At 43.5% G+C, this 21,367-nt stretch overlaps 2 long non-coding RNA genes across 4 annotated transcripts; one reads left to right on the top strand and one right to left on the bottom strand.

Annotated features, from left to right (window-relative positions):
- Window positions 1–373: 373 nt before the first annotated feature.
- Window positions 374–7,430, bottom strand: LOC123327717. Of its 2 annotated transcripts, none has more exons than XR_006542413.2 (3): window positions 7,293–7,430; window positions 6,535–6,662; window positions 374–5,898 (listed from the first exon to the last, which is right to left on the bottom strand). It is a non-coding gene; the product is annotated as an uncharacterized LOC123327717 (long non-coding RNA). The 2 variants fall into 2 exon arrangements; XR_006542414.2 differs by having other exon boundaries at window positions 6,577–6,662.
- LOC112587480 lies at window positions 5,581–8,061 on the top strand. 2 transcript variants are annotated; one of them, XR_003111988.3, is made up of 2 exons: window positions 5,581–5,712; window positions 7,081–8,061. It is a non-coding gene; the product is annotated as an uncharacterized LOC112587480 (long non-coding RNA). The 2 variants fall into 2 exon arrangements; XR_006542415.2 differs by lacking the exon at window positions 5,581–5,712 and adding an exon at window positions 6,641–6,869.
- Window positions 8,062–21,367: the final 13,306 nt, after the last annotated feature.

Below are 21,367 nucleotides of genomic sequence, written 5' to 3'. Positions count from 1 at the left end.
GTATTCTTGCCTGGAGAATCTCATGGACAGAGGAGCCTGGCAGGCTACAGTCCATAGGGTCGCAAAGAGTTAGACACGGCTGAAGCGACTTGGCACACACGCACAAAATATATAAGTAAAGATAGGTCACATACTTCATACTACCTTAAAAAATGGCAAAAGTTAAAACAAAGTATTCTGAAAATACTCTGAAGCTCTTGGATTTGGCTGGATATTTTCTCAAAAATCATTTTAGCTCAACTCCCCAAATTGAACACACAAGGAAAACCAAAGTGCTGCAGGAAAGTAACTCCAAAAGTTACATAAGCTTGCAGGTAAGTTTTGGGTCCAGTCTTCCCAGGTGAGATGTGGGTCCATCCTTGAGTCAGGAAAATACCCTGGAGGAGGAAATGGCAACCCCCTCCAGTATTCTTGCCTGGGAAATCCCATGGACAGAGTAGACTGGCGAGCTGCAGTCCAGGGGGTCACAGAGTCAGATACGACTGAATAACTGAGCACTTATGCTAACACTGGGTCCAAGTCTCTTCTACTGCACTCAAGACCCAGAGTCAGTGCCACATTATGTGACGGCAGAGAACTGCAAGGCCAGTCCTGATGATTAAGTTCATCACACAGTGGAAGTAATGTCCAAGAGGACTGAAATAAGGCAAGTAACAGAAGTGGCAACAAATACAACAGAAGTCTACAAGATTGTCACCAACTGGACAAAGGATGCCCTTGGGATTGAGTCTACTTGGACCATCAGGAGCTGACAGTATTTTGATGAGCAAAACTGAAGAGAGAAACCAGAAGGAGAAAGGTTCCCAATGGAAAACCACTTGGAAGGGCATTTGGTCTGCTGTGTACTTGGGATACCAATTCTCTCTGGTTCCGAGGCACGATCTTCTACTTAATTACTAGCCAGAAACTTTCTGGAAGCTGGTGTCTTGATCTAGGTTAATACAAACAAAAACATGATCTGTCACTTTTGTACACAGATTTTTTTTTTTTCCTAATGGATCGCAATTTGTTTTCTAAATTTGGGTGAAGAAGTACATGGGTATTCTGTTTAAAAATCCCAATGCAAAACCATTGCCAGGTTGATTTGTAATAACCCAGTAAGTGCAGATAAATGTTAACCAGCCTAGCAGAGACAGAATAGTAAATGATAAAATGTTTCCTTTTGATGAGAGTTGGCTAACAGTCCTTGGGCTGACAAAGGAGAGATGTGAGAAGGAATGACGTACTGAGAGAAACTGGGAATTAATGTCATTGTATTTTAAACTAGGTGAACTGGCTCCCCTGTATCTGAGTCATGAAGAGATTGAGAATGGCAATCCTGGGAGTGGTAGCTATCTAAATAAAGTAAAATTATTAATAACTGTGTCAAAGGTATAAAAGGAAACTACTTAGTGTATCCATTTGACTCATGGGTTTATTTACAGTCTAAACTTCTTGTCAACCAAAATGTCATACCTTTTAGATTAATTTATGTCAGGGATAGAGAATACTTATCATCCAATATAAATATTATAGAAAGTTTTACGTCTTTTCTCTTATATTTAAAGCACCCTAAAAGGGTGAATATTTAGCCACAAACTAATGCAATTCACAGATATTTTGTGTGTAAAATATTGTGAGAGGCAGCAATGTTAATCTGTAACAACCAACTAGTTAGAAAACCATAACCAGATTTAAATTACATTTGTAACAAAAATACTGGAAGTTCACAGTATTCAAAGTCTTTGCACTTTATAATTATATACAGTAATAGAAATCGACAAAAGCATGTAGTTTTCTAATAGAATATTTCTAAAATCTAACAATCAGTTGACTTTTTAATTCTGCCTGAGCATACAGCAGCACCCTTTTATTTTACTAAGTGAATTAGTTACAAAAGATTGACTCTCAGTTGTCAGATGTGAATAAACACTACATGCAGTGATCTTTTCTTTAAAGCAATGATCCTTACCATTACTAAATTTTAAAGTGTTCCAGTAAAAAGAAACACAATATTCTTCTTCTGCAATGGTAATGTTTAACACACATGCTTTTGTTCATGTATTATCCACAGATTATATTAGAATTCAGAGCCATATTTAAAATTTCATTAGGGAAAACTCCACATGTATTTTACTCAGGCAACTGTTGAAAGACATTCGATTTGGTGCACAAAGCCTTCCATTGCTTACACAAGCAGCTTTGTTTACAGGACCATTTAAAACTTGAGAGCAAATGTGGCTAAAATCTTGAAAGAAAGATCTGTGACTTAAAGTACATTTTTGCAGGGTAAGAAATCAACATATTTAACTACTGAATGGTAAAATACTACTGAAATGGATGGTATGGTTCCCTTTTTCAAAATGCATACTCTGGAAGCTCTCCTCCAAATGCCCATTACAAAGCCCAGAGATCTCTCCTTTTAATTATTTTCCAGTCATTTCCTGTAGTTTGTAACGCCTCCAATTACTTTTATAATTTCCAATAGGTAAAGAAATACTTTAAAATCCCTTTTACAAGAGAAGACAAGTTTTTGCCTTTGCAACTCTTCCAACCTACTTCTAATAAAAAAGAATTATAAGTAGACTGATAGCAATACTTAGGGAAACTTTAGTCCTACGTGCAGTAACATCACTTCTAATCAGTTCAGGAGACAGAACTGGGCAGTTTCCTAAATATAATGAGATTCTTAATAAAGTGCAATTGAGAAATGTCATTAACTCTAAAGAACAAATAAGTAATTTTGTTTAGAAAGGACTAAACTTGTACCATCAATTGAACAACTGTACTAATATTAAAAAGAGAGAGAACAGACTGAAAGAAATGATTTTAAAAAATGATAGTCCTGGCCCACACTTTCAGGCTATCCCTGAGACATGACAAATCTCACTAACAGTTTAGACAGCTAAAAGAAGCTACTTAGCACAAAACCTAAAATACTGCTATTAAAAGAATTTTGGGGAAGAGTAACATCGATCCATCCCAGCACCTTATGCTTATTGGTGAGGCATTTTTATTTGTAATCTCTGGATTTCAAGTCTTCTACTTTTTACCTTTCCCAGCTACCTAATACACATTTGTCATTTAAATTAGATTGCCCATCAAGATTTTTATTGCTCAGAATTCAGCCACCTTTGAGTATATAGTGTAAGTGTACAGCACAGGGCAGGTTAAGTGAAGGAATCACAGTTATAAAAGCAGCAGAGAAATAAGAGGTAGCATTTGCAAGGCTAGCGTTTCTTTCTTATTTATTTAAATATGGCAAATCAAAATCTTGGTGATGTGACTTGAAACAGGAGACAGTCTAGTTAGCAGAAACATTTGTGTCAGAATCATCTCCCTGTCAAAGAGAGATGATAATATATGTCACACCCTTTCAAAGATGTTATCATTATAAAATGAAATGTACTTATAAATCTGAAGTCTCAGATGGATATAAGTTACTAAGAAGATACAGACTTTACTTTGCAATATTCTCTCTTGGTATTTACTTTTTAAAAACTTTTACTTAAAATAGCCATAAAGATCTAATAGATTACTGAAGTTAATAGTGCACAGAGGCTGAAGTTTGTTAAAAACGGGTTTCAAAACATGGCACATATTAAAATACAGTCCACATCATAGGGTTTTTGTCAGAGGAGGGGTTGCAAGCTCTAGAAAACAGATTAACTTTCCACTTCTTTCCAAGGCTTAGGAAATGTAATTTATAATGCCAAATCTTTAATATACTACATAAAAAGCAGGATACTGTTAAGAATTAAGAACTGAATATATTTGGAAATCTTAATAATTTGTCTTGGTGCTGTATGTTCAATTCAGAAATAATCAATCATTAATTAATTTTCACTTCACCAAGAAGAAACACTGATTATCACATTTATCTGGCACTTATTATAAAGAAGTTGACCTTTGTGCTTATATTTTGGTGTACTATGAGTTTGGCAACATTCATTCAGATTAAACTATACATATTTGAAAACCATACTTAGATTAATTGCTGTTCAAGCATATTCTTTATAACAGTGAGGTTATAAGAAAAAAATATTTGTGTGATCTGTTCAGGACCATGTGGTATGTAAAGGATTTCATCTTGTCTTGCTGACTTTAAAAATCAGGAAACATTTTAAAAGCAGAATTTCCTAAGATGTTTCTTGATGCAAAGAAATCAAGTTGGAATAAAGAGGTACTGGAGCTAGAGAAGAGAGGAGCCATCTCCTTCTGAAGCCTTTTTCACTGAACCCAGAGCAAGGAAATGGTGTCACTACACGACTCTGGAACAAATATGTTTCCCTGTGTTTTTGAACCACGGTGTTTAAAACACATCATATTTTAATTTCAGGCATTATAAACTAAAGATGTCCCTTAAAATTAATTATACTGATTCTTTTGGATCAGAGTTTCTGGCTGACTACATCTGTTAGAAACTTCATTGTGCCTCCTAATTAAGGAACCAACGCTGACGGAAAAAAAAATTCAAAAGGAGATGTAATACTGTGAAATCAACCAAATAATGTCTCCCCACAAGGCTTTCAGTGGGAGCAGAACTTCTCAAATCATCTGTATCGTGTATCTATTGTGTATTATATTATTTTCCCAAAGGATCTACTTAACCAATTCTCTTCTGAAACGCGGTTCCTTTTCCTGCACCGGGGTAGGGCAGGCAATGACCGCTGTCATTTTTTTTTTTTTTTCCTTTGATTCCCCGCCTCCCATTTGGGAAATTTGTTTTTCGTTTCTATATACACCAAAATATTTAAAGTTTTTTAAAAAAGTTTTTCTCCTAGAAGTCTCCGCTGAAAGAGAAAAGGGATAAAGAAAAACTCTACGTCACCGTCCCCCCCAGTACCGAGATGGCTGAGTTCACGTGCCCAGCCAGGTTATCAAAGGGAGACGCAGTCGGTGGCTCATTAACCCCCAAGGAGAATGTGACAACTCAGGGTAGGTGCCCCCGATGGCACCTGTCCAGACTCTCTTCCGCCCAAGACTAACCTATAGACTTGCCTCGAATCCAAGACCTAAACGAAAGCGGGACGAGGGGCGGGGTTGGGGGAAGTTGGAAGAGACAGGGCGAGAAGCTCAGATTGTCATTCTGTGGCGTTTGAGTTTGACTCATCTCTTTGGCTTTCAAAACCGGGAAGAGGGAAGTGCGCGGCTGTTAGGGAGTTAGGCTGTATGCCAGGCGGGAGAGAAAAAGCGCACGCTAATCCTCTCATCAAGGGGCCCTCTTCTCTCCTAGCTAAAAATAAATAAGTAAATAAAATAACAATAATCAAGACTTCGGGATGCTCCGAGGTCTGCGGAGGCTGCTGAGACCTGCCCACTACCCCCCGACTGGGGCGAAAGGCGCGACCCGGGGCCAGAACGCGGGAATTCCTTCCCCACCTAAGCCTGGCACGCGCGCGCTGAAATTGATCTTACAGTTTCTACATCCAGTCATCCTAGCTGCGAAATCTGTTCCAAGAAAGCTCCCCTTAGTAACTTATGGGGCTTATGACTGCAAGGGCATCCGGGAAAGGATTTCTCTGGAAGCTTGTCCTGGAAGGAGCCCTGTGGACCTCGAGACAAAATGACTAATTCAACCCATGTCGAGAGTACTCTGGACCTGTTGGCAGGACCCCTAATTCCTTCCTTCTCATCTCAACCAAAGGAACACAACATGTTGGTGATTCTCATTCTCCTACCCGCTTTTTTGAGGGGTGAGCGACTTAAAAGGAGCTCGAGCACGAAGTGAAGGTGCGTAATTGAGAAGCTATCTCCGCTCGGTCACAGGTCCTCGCTTGTCTTTGAGGGGAAGCTTCGCTGCAATTTTTTTTTTTTTAATTACGCAATTTAGGCTAACGTAGTCCAATCGAGAGCCGCTAGTTGCACGCACGCTGAGCTCTGTAGAATTCGCCATGGAAAGTGTTTCTTCAAATGACCCTGGGGGAGAAAGGCTGTCTCGAGCGGGATCCCCCGTTAGTCGTGTCTTACCTCGACCCCCCCGGCCTCCCACGGCGTCTCCAGTGGACGTTCTACTCCCAACTGCGTCCACCGCAGGCCGGCAGGGAGCCCGGTCCCCGAAGCCACTCCCGCTCCTCGCCCCCCTCGCCACTGTCCCAAAGCTTTGTAAAACTTTGGGCGCAGCTTTTCCGTGGCTGGAGAGTAATAAACGCTCCTGCTCTGGTTCAGCTAACGCAGACATCCTTGCTGCCCTTCACAACTCATAAATTCGCTAAGTTCAGCACTCCAAAAATAGGGTGTATCCGATTCTGCATTTCATTTACCCTTACACGTTGGCGACACGGAATTCTGTCCTTCAAACAAACTGAAATAATCCATTCTAACGTCTGTCTTTCGACAGCGTTTTAAAATACCGAATAAGAAATGCCGGACAGCTACCCATCTGCATCGCTAGGGTTTCAGATGACGCAAGAACAGAGCCTCCAAGTCACCACCACTCTTCTTACTAACCCCGGGAGTGAGTCTCTTCACTAAAATCCTAGCTTTATATATATATAGTCATCGTAGTCTTGGAAACTGTATTTCCTAAAATCTCAAATGTAACGTTTTAAAGACCTTGTAACTTCACCCTCTTCATGGCAGTCAAAACTCGCACACCTGCGCAGCTCAGCGCGCTCCTGAAGACGTCCAGCAGGAACCCAGCTGTTTTCCAAGTAGCATCTTCCCTGCTGGCCTAGATTAACCTAGAAAACAAGCATTCAGTGAATGCCAACTAAGCTTTCCTCGGGAGAAGCGACTAGACAGTTACAATCAGTCTCTGATTACACAAACATACCTAAGGGCAGGTTGGAGTGTGAAGGAGGGCTTGGGAGGGGGTTGCCTAACCGGAGGAGGATTAAACCAGTTCTCCTATTGTCATTAACTTCGAGAAAGCTGGCTTTTGTTTCGTGGTAGGTACTGGGGGCAAAATCCGTGAAGCTACAGTTAAGCCTCCCAGAAGTCTTGGAAAGGGCAAAACTTTTTAATCTATTGGGTCTACAGTTCTTTGAAATTGTTTGAGATGCCGAATTAAGCATTAAGATTCCAGTGGAGAAAAAGATTCAGTCATTAAAAATATTTTAAAGAAGGGCTGACGTCTGCATTTATCTGCTGTTTTTTCAGGGGCTCACGGGTCGCCGCTCTCAAATTAGGAAAGGTGGCGACAGGGAGACTCTCCGGGTCGCAAGTTGGGGCCCAGAAGCTTCGGATTCCTTCTGTCACTTTGCTCTTCTGCTTTGGAAGAACAAGGCGTAGAGTCCTAGCTCCCTCCCCAGCAAACAAACAATAGAGAGAACTGAGGCCAAAGTCCTTCCTGGGCCCACCTGGGGACTTACACCTAAAAGAAAGTGTTCTTTCCCGCATTAAGTGGGTAGCGGATGATGAAAGTAATTATGCATGGTTTCCAGGAGCCCCGAGTTCGGGACGTCTGACTCTCCACGTCCACAGGCGGTGTTTGTGGGGGTCGGGAAACCTGAAGCGGAAAAAGGTGCAAGCCCTCTTTACACTGCGTTTAGGCGGTAACAGCCCAAATGACAACTTTCATTGACAGAGAAGAGCTTCCCAGGCCCAGACAGCGCGCGCGGCGCGGCGGGGCTGGGATTGGTCAGCCGCATGTCACGTGAGGGAAGGACGTCCTCGCGCCCCGCCCCCACCCCGGCGCGCGCGCTCAGAGGCAGCGGCTGGGCCCCGCGCCGCTTTCACTTTCGGCAGTGGGGTTCAGAGCCCAGCGATGCCGTGGAAAGGGGGAGTGAGGGGGGGGTGGTTAAAAAGGATTTTGAGGTCATTGGTACAAATAGGAGGCGTTCTAAAGAAATAAAGGTTGCACGTGCTGGTGGCGGGGGTGGTCATCCTGGGTCTATGTTCCGGGAAGGAGAGGGACTGGGAAGCGGGTGTTTACCGCCTTGCAAGGGTAAAACTGATCTAGCGGGTCCACGAAATGTTCAGCGAATTACAAGGGCCGCGGGATCGCAATCCAAAATAGAAAGCAGGAGGAACGCTGATTTGGTAGTTTGGTTTTGAGGAGAAAAGTCCTCCACGCAGTTTATGAGGTCCAAGTAAGGGACCACCGATGCTAGCTTATTAACACAAACTAGGACGCAGCGCTGGTTTAAAAAAACAACTGACAATGGCATTCATCTCACTCCTAATCCGTGGATAACTTGGCTGGAATCAGTTCATCCAAACTGTAAGGCTAGGGCTCTGCGCTGGCTCTCCGGGATGGGCTTGTGAGTCTGTGTAACCCAGGCCCAGCTAACAATCCAATGTGTGTGCTTGGGCACTTGTTTTCCGTGGTTGTGGCTAGTTGCTGTCTGTTGAGTTAAAAACATTATCTCCAGAATCCTAAATAATAAATTCACCTTTAGAAAGGTACTGTTTGAGAATACTGAGGTAGTGAAAACAGTTTTATTATTACAAACACTGTGGGACAACTTACATGGGCTTAGCCCATTCATGTGGTCATTTATTTATATAACAAAGTTATTATACATTATATATATTTTTAAATGTCTGCCCTGCTAGGTGCTGGGTATAGCAGCAACCTGTGAACCAGTTAGACTGCTTCACATAGAGTGCTTTCACAGGGCCCATCTGGAACAGGTCAAGGCAAGTTGCAACTAATAATTGGATCTTGGAAAGAAGAAAGAATTTTGTTTCCCCTCTCTTAAAAGATGACGTCGCCACTTGATAACAAAGTGACCTTTAGCAAGTTGCTCAACTGTGTAAGTCCTGTTTTGTTGTTTTTTCAAGAGGAAATCAGGTAAAGCTTGGACAACTGCCTAGCACAGTGCCTGGCACAAAGTAAATGCTCAGTAAATTATTATTATCATTATTGAAGTGAGACAATTTACACTTGATCTTGTTTGTAATTTTAAGTGACAATGTAGTGTTGTCCTTTCATGTTTTATATTTATATAGAGGTTTGATTGGAGAGAAAGAAAACTCATAAAGCAATTTGTTTCAATCATATGTTGTGATAGTAACTTCCAGTAACTAATTACATGTCATTTTGAAAGTATTTCCTCAAATTTGTTTTGCATATATAATATTGCCTTTGAATTTCTTTAACTTCCCCCTTACACTTTTACAAAATGAAAGGGTATGTTCTCTGTATTATACCACTAGTTATTTCACAACCAAACAAGGTAATCTGGGCCGGGGAGGGGGGGGGGAGGTTAGAAATTATTATTTTCCCAGGGCAGTTAGCTGAAATATCTCCTAACAGTAAGTGAAATCTGGAGTAAGAGTCAATTAAAAAACAACAACAAATCAGATTTTCTTTGCTATCTGGTGGAAAAATCAGAGATATTTATGTAAATAAATAAAATTTTAAGAAATATAGCTGTGTTTTAATTCTTGTTGCGTTTGGAGGTAAATTTGGGTGTGTGAAATGAAAGTTGTTCTCCTTTTAAAATTAATGTCATTTTCACTAGGTAGAAAGAATATCTCTGATCTAAACCTCTCTGCTAAGCTCCAAATTTCCTCTTCCACAATGACATTGGGACCACTATGTATGGATATATATGGAAAGAACTCATCACCCCTCCCAACCTCCCCCCTCCCCCACCACCCTTCTCTTTCTCCATATTCTAGACCTCATTGAGTAAAAGTCACACATGCTGCACAGCGGAGTGATAATTTGAGTCTTCTTTCTCTCTCTCCCTGCACTTTAACTCAGTTATCAAGTACTGCCTGATTTAACCTCCTAATTCTGTCTCAGATATGCCCCTCCCTTTTCTTCCTTATTTCTACTGCTCTTACATAAGGCTTTCCTGTCTTACTCTCTAGCTCACTTGCTGCTGTAGGCTCTTAACACTAAGGCTCTTCAAATCCTTTCCCTGAGTGACTTATCTAAAAAACAGATCTAAACATGCCGCTCACCTTTAATGGCTTCCCCTTACTTACCAGATAAAAATCTTAGCTCTTCGCTGCAGCATTCAAGCCTCCATACATCTCTCCAGCTTTACCTCTCCACTTCCTGCCCTGACTTCACATTCCAGCCACACTTGATTCATTCCTTTGACACTAGTGTGTGCCAGTCCGAGTGCTAGGCACTTGGCATACCTTGGGGAACAAAACTAAGATCTTTGCCCTTGTGAAGTTTATATGGAAGTGGGTGGGTGGTGACAGTAGAAGATGAACATAAGAAGCAAGCACATTTTATAGCATCTGGGGGGGGGGTGTGATTTTAGATTGGCTGATCAAGGTTGGCTTTGTTGAAAAGGTGACATTAAAGCAAAGACAGGAAAGGAGGTGAGGCATGGATAGAGGAAGAAAATCTAGGCAGAAGGAACAGCCTGTGCAGAGCCCTAAGGAGTAGTGTGCTTAGCACACCCAGGAGAGGAGAGAGCAAAGGCAGTAGTACCAGATGAGGTCAGAGAGAAGATAGTGTATGTGAGTGTGATTTTAAATGGGTTCCCATCAGTCATTGTAATAAACTGGGGGCTCACTTTGCAGTAAATGGGAAGCTGTCTCTAATCATATGCTCCCCTCTGTTTGGATTGTACCCCTCTCTCCCCTGAGTTGCTCCAGTATTCCTTTTGATTGTCTCTGGTACCACATTTGCTGTATTACTTATGAGACTGATGTCTTGAGGAAGGGTTTTAGCTTATTCATCTTTGTATCCCCAGTGCTCATAGCAGACCCACAATGAATGAATGATGATAATGTTTTTTAAATCAACCTTTTTTAAATTGAAGTATAGTTAATTTTAATGTGCTAATTTTAGTCACATTCAGTTTTTAATATGCTAGTTTTAAACAGTGGCAGACTATTTTTTTGGGCTCCAAAATCACTGCAGATGGTGACTGCAGCCATGGAATTAAAAGACGCTTACTCCTTGGAAGAAAAGTTATGACCAACCTAGACAGCATATTAAAAAGCAGAGACATTACTTTGCCAACAAAGGTCCGTCTAGTTAAGGGTATGGTTTTTCCAATAGTCATGTATGGATGTGAGAGTTGGACTAAAAAGAAAGCTGAGTGCTGAAGAATTGATGCTTTTCAACTGTGGTGTTGGAGAAGACTCTTGAGAGTCCCTTGGACAGCAAGAAGATCCAACCAGTACATTCTAAAGGAAATCAGTCCTGAATATTCTTTGGAAGGACTAATGCTGAAGCTGAAACTCCAATACTTTGACCACCTGATACGGAGAGCTGACTCATTGGAAAAGACCCTGATACTGGGAAAGATTGAAGGGGAGAAGAAGAGGATGACAGAGGATGAGATGGTTGGATGGCATCACCGACTCAATGGACATGAGTTTGAGTAAACTCTGGGAGTTGGTAATGGACAGGGAGGCCTGGTGTGCTGCAGTCCATGGGGTCGCAAAGAGTCGGATAGGACTGAGCTGAACTGAAAGTGATTCAGTTATATATATATATTCTTTTTCAGATTATTTCCATTTTAGGTTATTACAATATATTGAATATAATTCCCTGTGCTCTATAGTAGGTCCTTGTTGTTTCTATGATGTTTGTTTATAGATTGCCTACACATGTCATGTGTTTTCTATGTTTGTAAGTTCTTGAAACAATCCAATAAAGGTGGGCTTTATTATACCTATTCTGCAGAAAAGGAGATGAGCTTCAGAGAGGTTAAGTAACTTCTCCAAAGTCACGCAGCTGGTATGTATCTGAGCTGGGTTTTAAACTCAGGTGTCTTGCCAGTTGTTACACAGCCTTCCTTTTACTCATGAGGCTTCCTCATTAGATTTGAGTGAAAGAGATGGAGGGAATTCATCTCTGGTTTTGTTTCTTGCTCTTCACTTCCCTAGGTTTAACAAAAAGACACTTATCAAGTCTACTATTAATTCATTAAATATTTAGTAAGTATTGGAATACAATACTGAACAAAACAGATGTAATCCCTTCCCTGGTACACTTTACATGTATCAGGGAAGACTCACAGTTGTCTGAGCAAAGGCAGGAATGTTCAGTCAGTGCTCTGCTGAAAGGACAAAATGTGGCTGAGGGAATTGTAGCAACAGTTCCTGACCCAGCCACCCCACCTGGTGAAAGCTGTAGGATGAGAACATATTTCCTGGAGGAAGATAATTCTAAGTGGAAAGTACTCGTGATCTTAGGGACCCTGAAATTCAGAATCTGGAGGTATATGTCTAACTGTAAATGAAAGAATTCCCTATAGAGTTGTATACAAGTCTAGGTATCATATAAAAATCTAAAGAATCTTGCTTTGTTCTTTTTTTTTTTTTAACTTTGACTAATGTTAATGCCCTTTCCCCAAAATTTGATTATAATCTTTATGTATAAAATCTATGGCATAAGCTTTTTAACCTTTATTTTACATGTTTTATTTGCTAAATTATTTGATCCCCCTCATTTGTAAAGAGGAAACGTGTAGTAAAATTCTAAGTCTGAAATCTGAAGGCTTATTCAAATTATTTTGTCTCATTGGAATTTGGTGGTATATTGCATCATTGGCAGAGTTTGGTAACTTGTTACAGAATGTACATTTTAAAATGGTTGTTGATGGGTATGAAATTTAATATTTGCTCATTTTTAATTACTGTTCAGTGAAAGAAATAATCCAGGAAACCATGAAGGTGGTGTGACTGAGACAGGAAGAAGCCAGACTGGAAAACCAGAGACCCATATTCAGAAAGTAGCATTTTAGTGCTTTCTAACTGGTGGAAAATTAATAGGTTGTGTTCTACAGATTTCCCCTGTTTTTCAAGTGGGGATATTGTATTTGCCATAATAACTCTAATATATGACTTGATTTTCAAAATTAAAAATTTAAGGATGAAAATAGTTACTCAGACAACTTAATACTGGTGGTGGTGGCAACAGAGCAGTTGTTTTTAATAAGAAAATGATGGGGAAGATCAAAGAAGCACAGGGATCAGGATGTGGGAGTGAGTTCTCTTTATTGTAAACTGCTTTGGAGGGAGGTGAGAGATGGAGATTAGAGATGATGAAGACCTTTCCTTTTGGCTTCTCTGATCTAGCCATGGATGATGAGAGTCTCTCTGGATGAGCGTCAAAGAAAAGACATGGTTAAATGGGTAATAAAAGAAAAAGCGATGGCCCATAAATACTAAGTGTTTTAAGTTTAGATTTTTCCCTTTAAAAAAAAAAAAAAAAGCTTTAGCTATTGCAGTTATCGGCTACAGCTTGTAAAACACAAGTTTCCCTAATGGAGCAGGTCCAGCAAGTCTTGGTTATAGAAAGTTAAGAATATTGTGAAAATCCAAAGACTCCTTGCAAATATATGCTTTGAGGCTTTAAAAAGTGCCCCAGAGGAGGAGGAAATATGCTGGAAAAAAAATAGCCATAAAGTACTTTTTATGTTAAGAACAAAAAGACAGGAAATGTTTTTTTTCAAATATTGTTGCATTTTCTCCATCTGGTGAAATAAAATAAGACAGATATGTTATCCTCTGCTGTTACACAAAAACATCACCAGCAGGCCAGTGAGATGGTGGAGGGCTGCTGCTGTCCTTGGAGGAGTATGGAAGGCATTCCCCATTACCCTCTCTCCCCCACCCCTAAAACAGCACATGGACTGCTTCTCTGAGGCCATCAAGGCTTTTTGCTTATAACTTAGACATATCTTGGTTGACAGAATAAAAAAAATTACAGAACTGTCATCATTACATTTGAGGAAATCTTCCCAGTTTCCTAACTTCCTTCCAAAACATTTTTGCTCTAATTACATTTTTTGTTGGTGGTTTGGAGAGGGCAGGACAACCTAAAAGAAAGATTCTATTTTAATTGCATCTTTCCTTTTCCAGGAGGTCTGTGTCCTTTCATATCCACCAAACTCACTTGATCGCTTGATTAGCTGTTGTCCACTTGTTACTGAGGGAAAAAACCACCACCCAAACCCTGTAGATGTTTTGTTTTTGTTTTCCTCTGCAGAGATCACCAAGTCCGCGCATACTCTCTGTCAGGCACCCCTTCTTATCCAGGGCTCCAGGTGTGATAGAGGAGGGGTGTGTGTGTGTGTGTGTGTGTGTGTGTGTGTGTGTTCCTGAAATGTCAAACATGCATCCCAAAGTGTTGTGTTTTCAAGCTAGGATCCATAGCTTGCGTCCAATGTTGAAGAAATCTGTGACCCTCTGAAGTTGAAGAACCACTGCGCCAAGCACCTACATTAATTCCTCCATTGTTGCTAGATTGGTCCCATTGTTGCTAGGCCCATTTCGCTGGAAGGTATTGAAAAGATGCCTTGTAAATTCGGTTTAATGAATTTCTACAATAACGTGTGAGATCCTCAGCACCACCCCCGAGGATTTCACCCGCGGCCACGGGAAATGGTCCCAAGGTTTGAGTTCTCCGGACGTTCTAGTCTCTCGGGCAGACTCCATGCCTCCTGGGGGCCCGGGCTGTTTCTACCAGACCAACCGTCTGGTCTCAGATCAGAGAGGGTCCTACACGATCTTCCTCGGATGACTGTCTACAGGAAATCTGGGTTCTCCTTCCCTTTAGGAATCCGAGGGACCGCAGTAAGGAGAGGAGTCCCCCGCCTTTTTTTTTTTTTTTTTTTTTTAATATGTATAACCGCAGCCAGAGCGTCTTTCCCGCTGCGCTCAGGCGGGCGCGACGGGAGCTGGGGAGCCGTGGTCCCCAGGTCCCCTGAGCGCCCGTCTCCCGGTCCTCGTCAGGACCTCGGCACTCCGCGTGCAGGCGGCGGCACAGCCGCAGAGCGACGGCCGCCAGCCTCCCGGAGCTAGTCCGGGAGAACCGCGGCCGGCTCTGCGCCCCTCGCTGCTGGGCGCCCCTCGCTGCTGGGCGCCCCTCGCTGCTGGGCGCCCCTCGCTGCTGGGCGCCCCTCGCTGCTGGGCGCCCCTCGCTGCTGGCCTCCCGCCTAGTCTGCCGGTAGAAGAAGGCGCTCGCGTAGGGGCTGTGTGTCCGAGGGCTGAGTGGGTGGTGTCGGGGACCGCGTCTCCTTTCCAGGCTCGAGGCAGAGCCACGCCACAGAGGCTCCGCACCAGATTCGGTGCTCGCGATCCCTGCCCTTCAAGGCGGGTGAACTGCGGGCTTGCTCCGGTACCCAGGCGTCCGATCTGGGCTCTGGAGTCCACTCCCCTTTTCTGGTTTCATTCATGCTTTCCTGAAAAACTCATTTTGTACCAATGTTGCACTGGGGAGGCGTGTACGAAGAGGGGACAACGCGTGGAGGGAGATAGGACGTGCAATGCTGGGGAGAACCCTGAGTAACAGAAGGAGGCAAGAGTTGGTTTTCTGGGTTACTTTCGCACACGCAGCCCAGACTACTACTCAGTAAGAGCATGTTGTTCTGTGCTGTGCTTAGTCGCTCAGTCGTGTCCGACTCTGCGACCCATGAATTGTAGCCTGCCGGGCTCCTCTGTCCATGGGGATTCTCCAGGCAAGAATACTGGAGTGGGTTGCCATGCCCTCCTCTAGGGGATCTTCCCAACCTAGGGATCCAACCGGGTGTCCCGCATTGCAGGTGGATTCTTTACCAGCTGAGCCACTAGGGAAGCCCAAGAGAGTATTAGTATCCCCATTTTACAGCCGTGTATACTGACATGAGAGATTTAGTGACTTGCGGGGCATCGTGGACACCTGAACTTCTGGCTGTTTCATACCCAGTGGGGCGCCCCAATCTCTTGCTCCCTCTTAGCTGCCTCAGGGAGGATTATCTCTGTCTAGCTGAGCGGGCAGAGCTTCAACAGTGGAAACACCTAGTAAGCCCATCTCTGAGGCTGTGCTCGTCTCACTCACTCTTCAGTTCTGCCGAAGTGGGGAAAGTAGAGGCGCACCTGGCCCTCTTTTCCCCAACTGCCCTCACCCCTTAAGTGATCTCTGGCAGTTAACAGCACCTCCAGCTTCCCCCTATTTAAAATATACGTATTTCCAGCCGGAACTACCGTAAGCTCCAACCTCCGGTTTTGTTTATTACACTGTCTGCCGCATTTGTATCTCCACCCAAAGGCTTACAACATACTCAAATGTAACTTTTTGGAAAGCTTTGTCCCCAAACCTACTCCCTCCTTAAGAGCAAGTCGGGTTTTTTTCCCTCAGGAGGTGCTCAGGCCAAAACCTTGGCACCATCCTTGAGTCCTCTTCCCTCTGTTTGGAGCCTACTGGAAAACGTTGAGCCTCATTCTTCCGTGTATCCTCAGAATGTGACCTCTGCTAGTCCACCCTCCTCTTCTCGGACCTAAGTTGTTATGACAAGCTCTCAATCGCTCTGCATATTTCTGCCTTGTCCCCTTGCAGTACACAGCAGCCAGAGTGACCCTGTTCTAGGAGGGAGTTCAGAAGCCCCCAGTGACTCCCCACCTCACCCAGGGTCACAGCCTATGTCCTTCAGAGTCTACACCCTGAGTGACCACCCCTCCTTGACTCCTTCTCTCCCTGTCTTCTGGCCCAAGCTCACTCTCCCCAGCCACCCTGCCCTTCCTGTTAGTCATGCCTCAGGGTCTTTGCACTTGCTGTGCCCTCTGTCTGGATCATTTTTCTTTTTTAAAAAAGTATTTACTAAGTTTTGGCTGTGCAGGGTCTTCATTGCTGTGTTCAGGCTTTCTCTAGTTGCGGTGAGCAGGGAGCTATTCTTTGAGGAGTATGAGCTCTGGGGTGCCTGGGCTCAGTAGGGGCCCACGGACTAGTTGCCTCATGGCATGTGGGATGTTCCCAGACCAGGGTTTGAACTCTCGTCCTCTGCAGTGGCAGGTGGATTCTTAACCACTAGACTACCAGGGAAGTCCTGGAGCACTTTTCTTAACAAAGTCATTGTTTGCTTCTGTTCTGTTCTCAAGTATCACCCTCTGGGTGAAGTTCTCCCTGACTACCTGTTTATCATGGTGACTGCATCCCCTCCTTTTCCCCTTTCCCTACTTTAGTTTTCTGCTCGGTACTTTTCTTCTCGTATCCTGTATTTACTTTTCTCTCTTATTCCACAAGAATGACGATCACATACAGGAGGGCAGGGATTATTATTTTTTTTAAAATTGCAATGTCTCCAGTACCTAGAATAGGGTCTGTCACATGGAAGGCACTCAATAAATATTTATTTTATTATGAAGGAACTCACAACAAAACCCTAGCTCTGTGACCTGGGGCAAGTCATTTAACTGCTCTAAAACTCAGTATTCTTGTAAAATGAAGGTAGATACTACCTCAGAGGGTTACCAATGATATTAAATAAGCGAATACACTCAAAACACTAAACATACAAGAAGAGCACAGTAAATGGTAGTGATTTTTACTGATATATGAGATTTATAGTGTGTGGTCAGCCTGACTGGTAAGGGTGCATATATGCCTTATGCCTTACCTAGCTTTTAGAAGCTGTTTCTCTCTTTGTAATGGTGCAGTGTGAAGAAGAATGTAGCATCAGCTGAAGTTGTTTCTCTGTTTTCGATGTTTCTGTGTCCAGTGTCTTGGAGGTGTGCAGTCACTCTCCTACTGAGAGCTCGGGGCTGGGGTGGGGTAGGGGCGCACTTCTGTTTGGTTTGTGTCAGCACCGTCATCTTCCATGGAAAGGGAGAAGGGGAAGATGGATTCAAGAATGTGAATTTTCCCCCTTTATGATTCTATCAGGGAAATTCTTTTGATGACGTGTAAGGATGGGCTGCAGACTGTGAGGTGGGATGGAGAGGGGGCATTTGACAAACACAGCAGGCTGGAACTGGTTCTCGAATTTGGCTTCCCTCCAGTTACCCAGCCTGTTTCGTAGGCAGAGCTCCCTAGAGAGGGGTCTCGGGTCACATGCTTGCTGAGGTGGGTGGGGGGGCATCCAGAAAGTGGGAAGGGCATGAGAGGATTTAGAAGCAAATTGGATGGTAGGTCCATTGTGATTTTCCCTCTAGCTGGACCACCTTCTCCGATGACTCCCGCCTACCCTCACTTTGCTCAACTGCCTGCCTTGTTTAAAGGTGCATCTGGGTCTCACTGCCTGTTCTCACATGGTACACACTATATGTTTGCTGTGTAAGATCACCCCCTGCCCTCTCCCCAACCCTCGCCACCCGCCCACCCCTCCCACCCCCAGCCAGGCAAGCTCCAAGGGGACAGCTACTTTTGCCTGCTACATTCTCTGCTTGCTTTCTAGTTTCAGATTAGGTCCTGGCATACAGGGTCAATAAATATCTGCCTATTGAATGATAGGCAAGCTCCTTATATACTGAGCTTGTTGATCTCTGCCAAGCAGCCCCTGACATGAGAAGAACAACGCTTGTGCCCCAGCGCTGTAAATGTTTTATCTCATATCGATCTCACAACAACCCTCTGAAGTCGGTGTTCTGAAAACTCCCGCTTCACAGAGAAGCTGAGGAGCAGTGAGGGTCAGTAACTTGCTCAGGTGGAGCTGAGGTGGGGCAGAGGCCAGAATCCCCACAATCTGGGTCTAGGCTCGAAGTCCCAACCTTCCTTTGGGAAGAAGGCAAAGACGATCGCGAGCCTCAGGCACAACAGGCCTGGATTCTGAAGGTCTGAAGGTGGAGAGAAGGCCAGAGGCTCCGGCCAGTCAAACATCCCTTCTGCGCTTCCTCGGCCACGGGGTGTGTCTGAGGTTCTGGCCGAGCTGCTCCGAAGCCAGCGAGGGCCCGGCGTGGGCCCATCACACTGCCCAGAAGAGTAAGAGAAGCCTCTTCTCAGACTCCCTCCCTCCAAAGTCCCTGCCAGGGCCCACGCGACTCGAAGTTTCCGGGTAGGAATAAGCCACACAAGGCCGGACAGACCGAGCCCGGCGCGGGCGCGGATTTCCCCAGCCTGGGGCGCGGCTACCATCCAGTCCCCGTGGAAGCCCCCGAGGGTGAAATCGTGTCGAGAAGGAAACTAGAAACTGGGAACTACTCCTCTGGGAACCGAGAGCCTGCCTGCCCTTGGCCGCTGGCGTGCGGGGCGAGCTCGTGCGCGGGTTTCCGCGGGGCGGTCTAGGCGCCTAGCTCCGGCGGGGACTCGCGGACACGGCGCCGGCGGGGCGAGGCGCTGGGGAGCGGGGGTTGAGACGTGCGGAGCTGCAAGGCTCTGGCACCGAGTTCCTCGTTTTCATTCAGAGAACGCACTTGGAAATGGAGTGGTTGACTCTGTGAGCCCGTTTTTCTCCCGTTACTCCAGCGATGGAGCGAACGGAAACTCCAAATTTCTGACCCTGCGCCCCCGACTTCGGGGTCCTCGCCTGGGGGAACCTGTCCATCCAGCACGCTTTTGCAGCGCGTAGGTTTTTTCTGGTATGGGGAGATACGGGGAGTAAATACAAATTCATTGAGAATGCCCCCGAATTCATAGGAGCTTTTGGTCATTTCGCCTTTATTTTCTTTTCAGTCAAAGGATACTAAAACTGTAACTACTCATCCTGCAGGTTTCTGGGGGAAATGTGGAGATGAAAATACCTGAAAATTCTGGTAATCTTTGTTCTAATGAGTCAATTAAGAAGAGTTCCTTTACCCACCACTCCCCCAGGTAGAATCTTAGGAGAATCAATGAAGAAATATGCTCAACTTCTACAGTTCTATTTGGAAACTCAAAACCAAGTTCTCTGTTTTCAGTTGCAAATTAGCGTTCACATTAATTGCCCTAAAAGGCAGCGATTTGCCTTATGAAGTAGTTTGTTTTTGAACCAACGTTTGTTTCCATTTTCTTGTTGTTAACTGACATCATGGAACCATTAAAACAAAACAAAAAAGCCTAATAGATTTACATTTTTTTCTAACTTAGTTGTTGAATCATGTGCTCTTGGCTAATTTTCTTAAAAGAGGAGGGTTTATCTAAAAATGGATTTTAGAATAAAAAGTAACTGAGATGTTAGGCAACTTCACGGTAAAACCTAATAGTGCACTGAGGATAAAGACGAGAATTTAGTTCCGTTTCTTGCTCCATTACTCACTCACTTGATGTGGCCTCTGACAAGTCCCTTCACTGTCCTGGGCCTCAGGCTCTCTCTCCATCAATAACAAGGGGATCATCTCTGACATCTACCTTCCTCCTGTGGGTGTTACAAGGGTTAATGAGATATGTGGTGAGTGCTTTGATTCTAGGGTGAATGACTTGTACACATAAAATATGATTATATCTTAGATTCATCTTTGATTCATCTGAATAAATGGGCCTTCCTTTTATGAACTCTACCTGTTAAAATTTCAAAATTGAGTTATTTGATTTTAAAGTTCTATGCTGGGGCATTCTTAACACTTGGTGTAAAACTCACTGACAAGTTATGTGACTAGATTAAGGGAAAGCCTCTATTTGTTCACGATTATTGAACAACTTATTCTCATGATATCATTCAGTATATTAACTCAACAAATGTTTATTGAAAATGTCTTCTTTCTAGGGACTTCAAGGGGTATAAGGGAGTACCTACAAAGAACTATCTTGTGTGCCAACTGCTCCCAGGTGCTGTGTTAAACACTTCATGTATATACTTCACTGGATACTTATAATAGATTCCTGAAAGTAGGAACTATCCTTAGCCTGTGTATAGAATGTGAGCTGAGAAGTTTGTAGGCAATTCAGTAAGCGAGGTGCTACCTGAACAACATAGCCCTGTGAGGTCACTTGCAAGAGTACAGGGCTACTCTTTTGCAATCTGTGATGGAAATTTATGGTCACTTTTTTTTTTTCTTAAGAAAATTCTGCTATATTCACTAACCTTTATCACTAACCTGTAGTGGTTAATTCCCTTAGATCAGGTCATTCTAGAGTTGAGAGGATAGATTAGAGAAAATTTATCTATAAGCAAATTTACATATAGGCAAAATAAGATGCTTCTGTTGGAATAAGCCAAACACTCATAACACAGCCATCTGTCTCATTCCCACTCTTCACCCCACCCCCCACCCCAAATAGAAAAGCAATCCACATAAGCTTTCATATGATCACTATTTGGTTTTTAGAAGTTATCTAAAAGACAGAATTAGAGAAGTTTGCAGTCCTTACTCAGCAAAGAGGGTCATACACTCTGATTTCATGAGGGAAAAGAGAAATCTTGTGGATTAAGTCAATATTGAGTGGCCTATTTTACCTATTCCTTAAATCACATTTCTCATCCCTGGAAATACAATCCACTAAATGACAAATCATAATGTTGGGCAGGAGGAAATGAAGCAAATTAAGCCAGAATATACAGGTTTTTGTGTTCTGTTTATGGACAATTAGGCCAGCTGCCACAGATTGCTTGGAAAGGTCACTATTTACACTGTAGTATCATGATCGTATATGTTTGCTGCATGCTGACAATGTGCTAAGTCATCAGGGTGGTTAAAGCAAACACCCATATGCTGGGTTGACAGTGTCCTAGTTTACAGTCCCCGACTTACAACATCTACATGTATATGTACACATAAAACACAAGCAGATGCGTATATGGGATACAGCAAGTGCTGAATGACTTAGATATACAGAAATTAGTTGTGGTGCTTTCTCTGTATGAGTGAATAGAAAGTGAGGGAGGCAAGTCATATACTTAGAGAGAGTAGT

The sequence above is a fragment of the Bubalus bubalis genome, chromosome 10, assembly GCF_019923935.1.
Source record: "Bubalus bubalis isolate 160015118507 breed Murrah chromosome 10, NDDB_SH_1, whole genome shotgun sequence".
In the NCBI taxonomy this organism is placed as follows: Eukaryota; Metazoa; Chordata; class Mammalia; order Artiodactyla; family Bovidae; genus Bubalus; species Bubalus bubalis.
The sequence above is the reverse complement of the archived record's forward strand: the minus strand, read 5'-3'. Positions and strand labels throughout refer to the sequence as shown.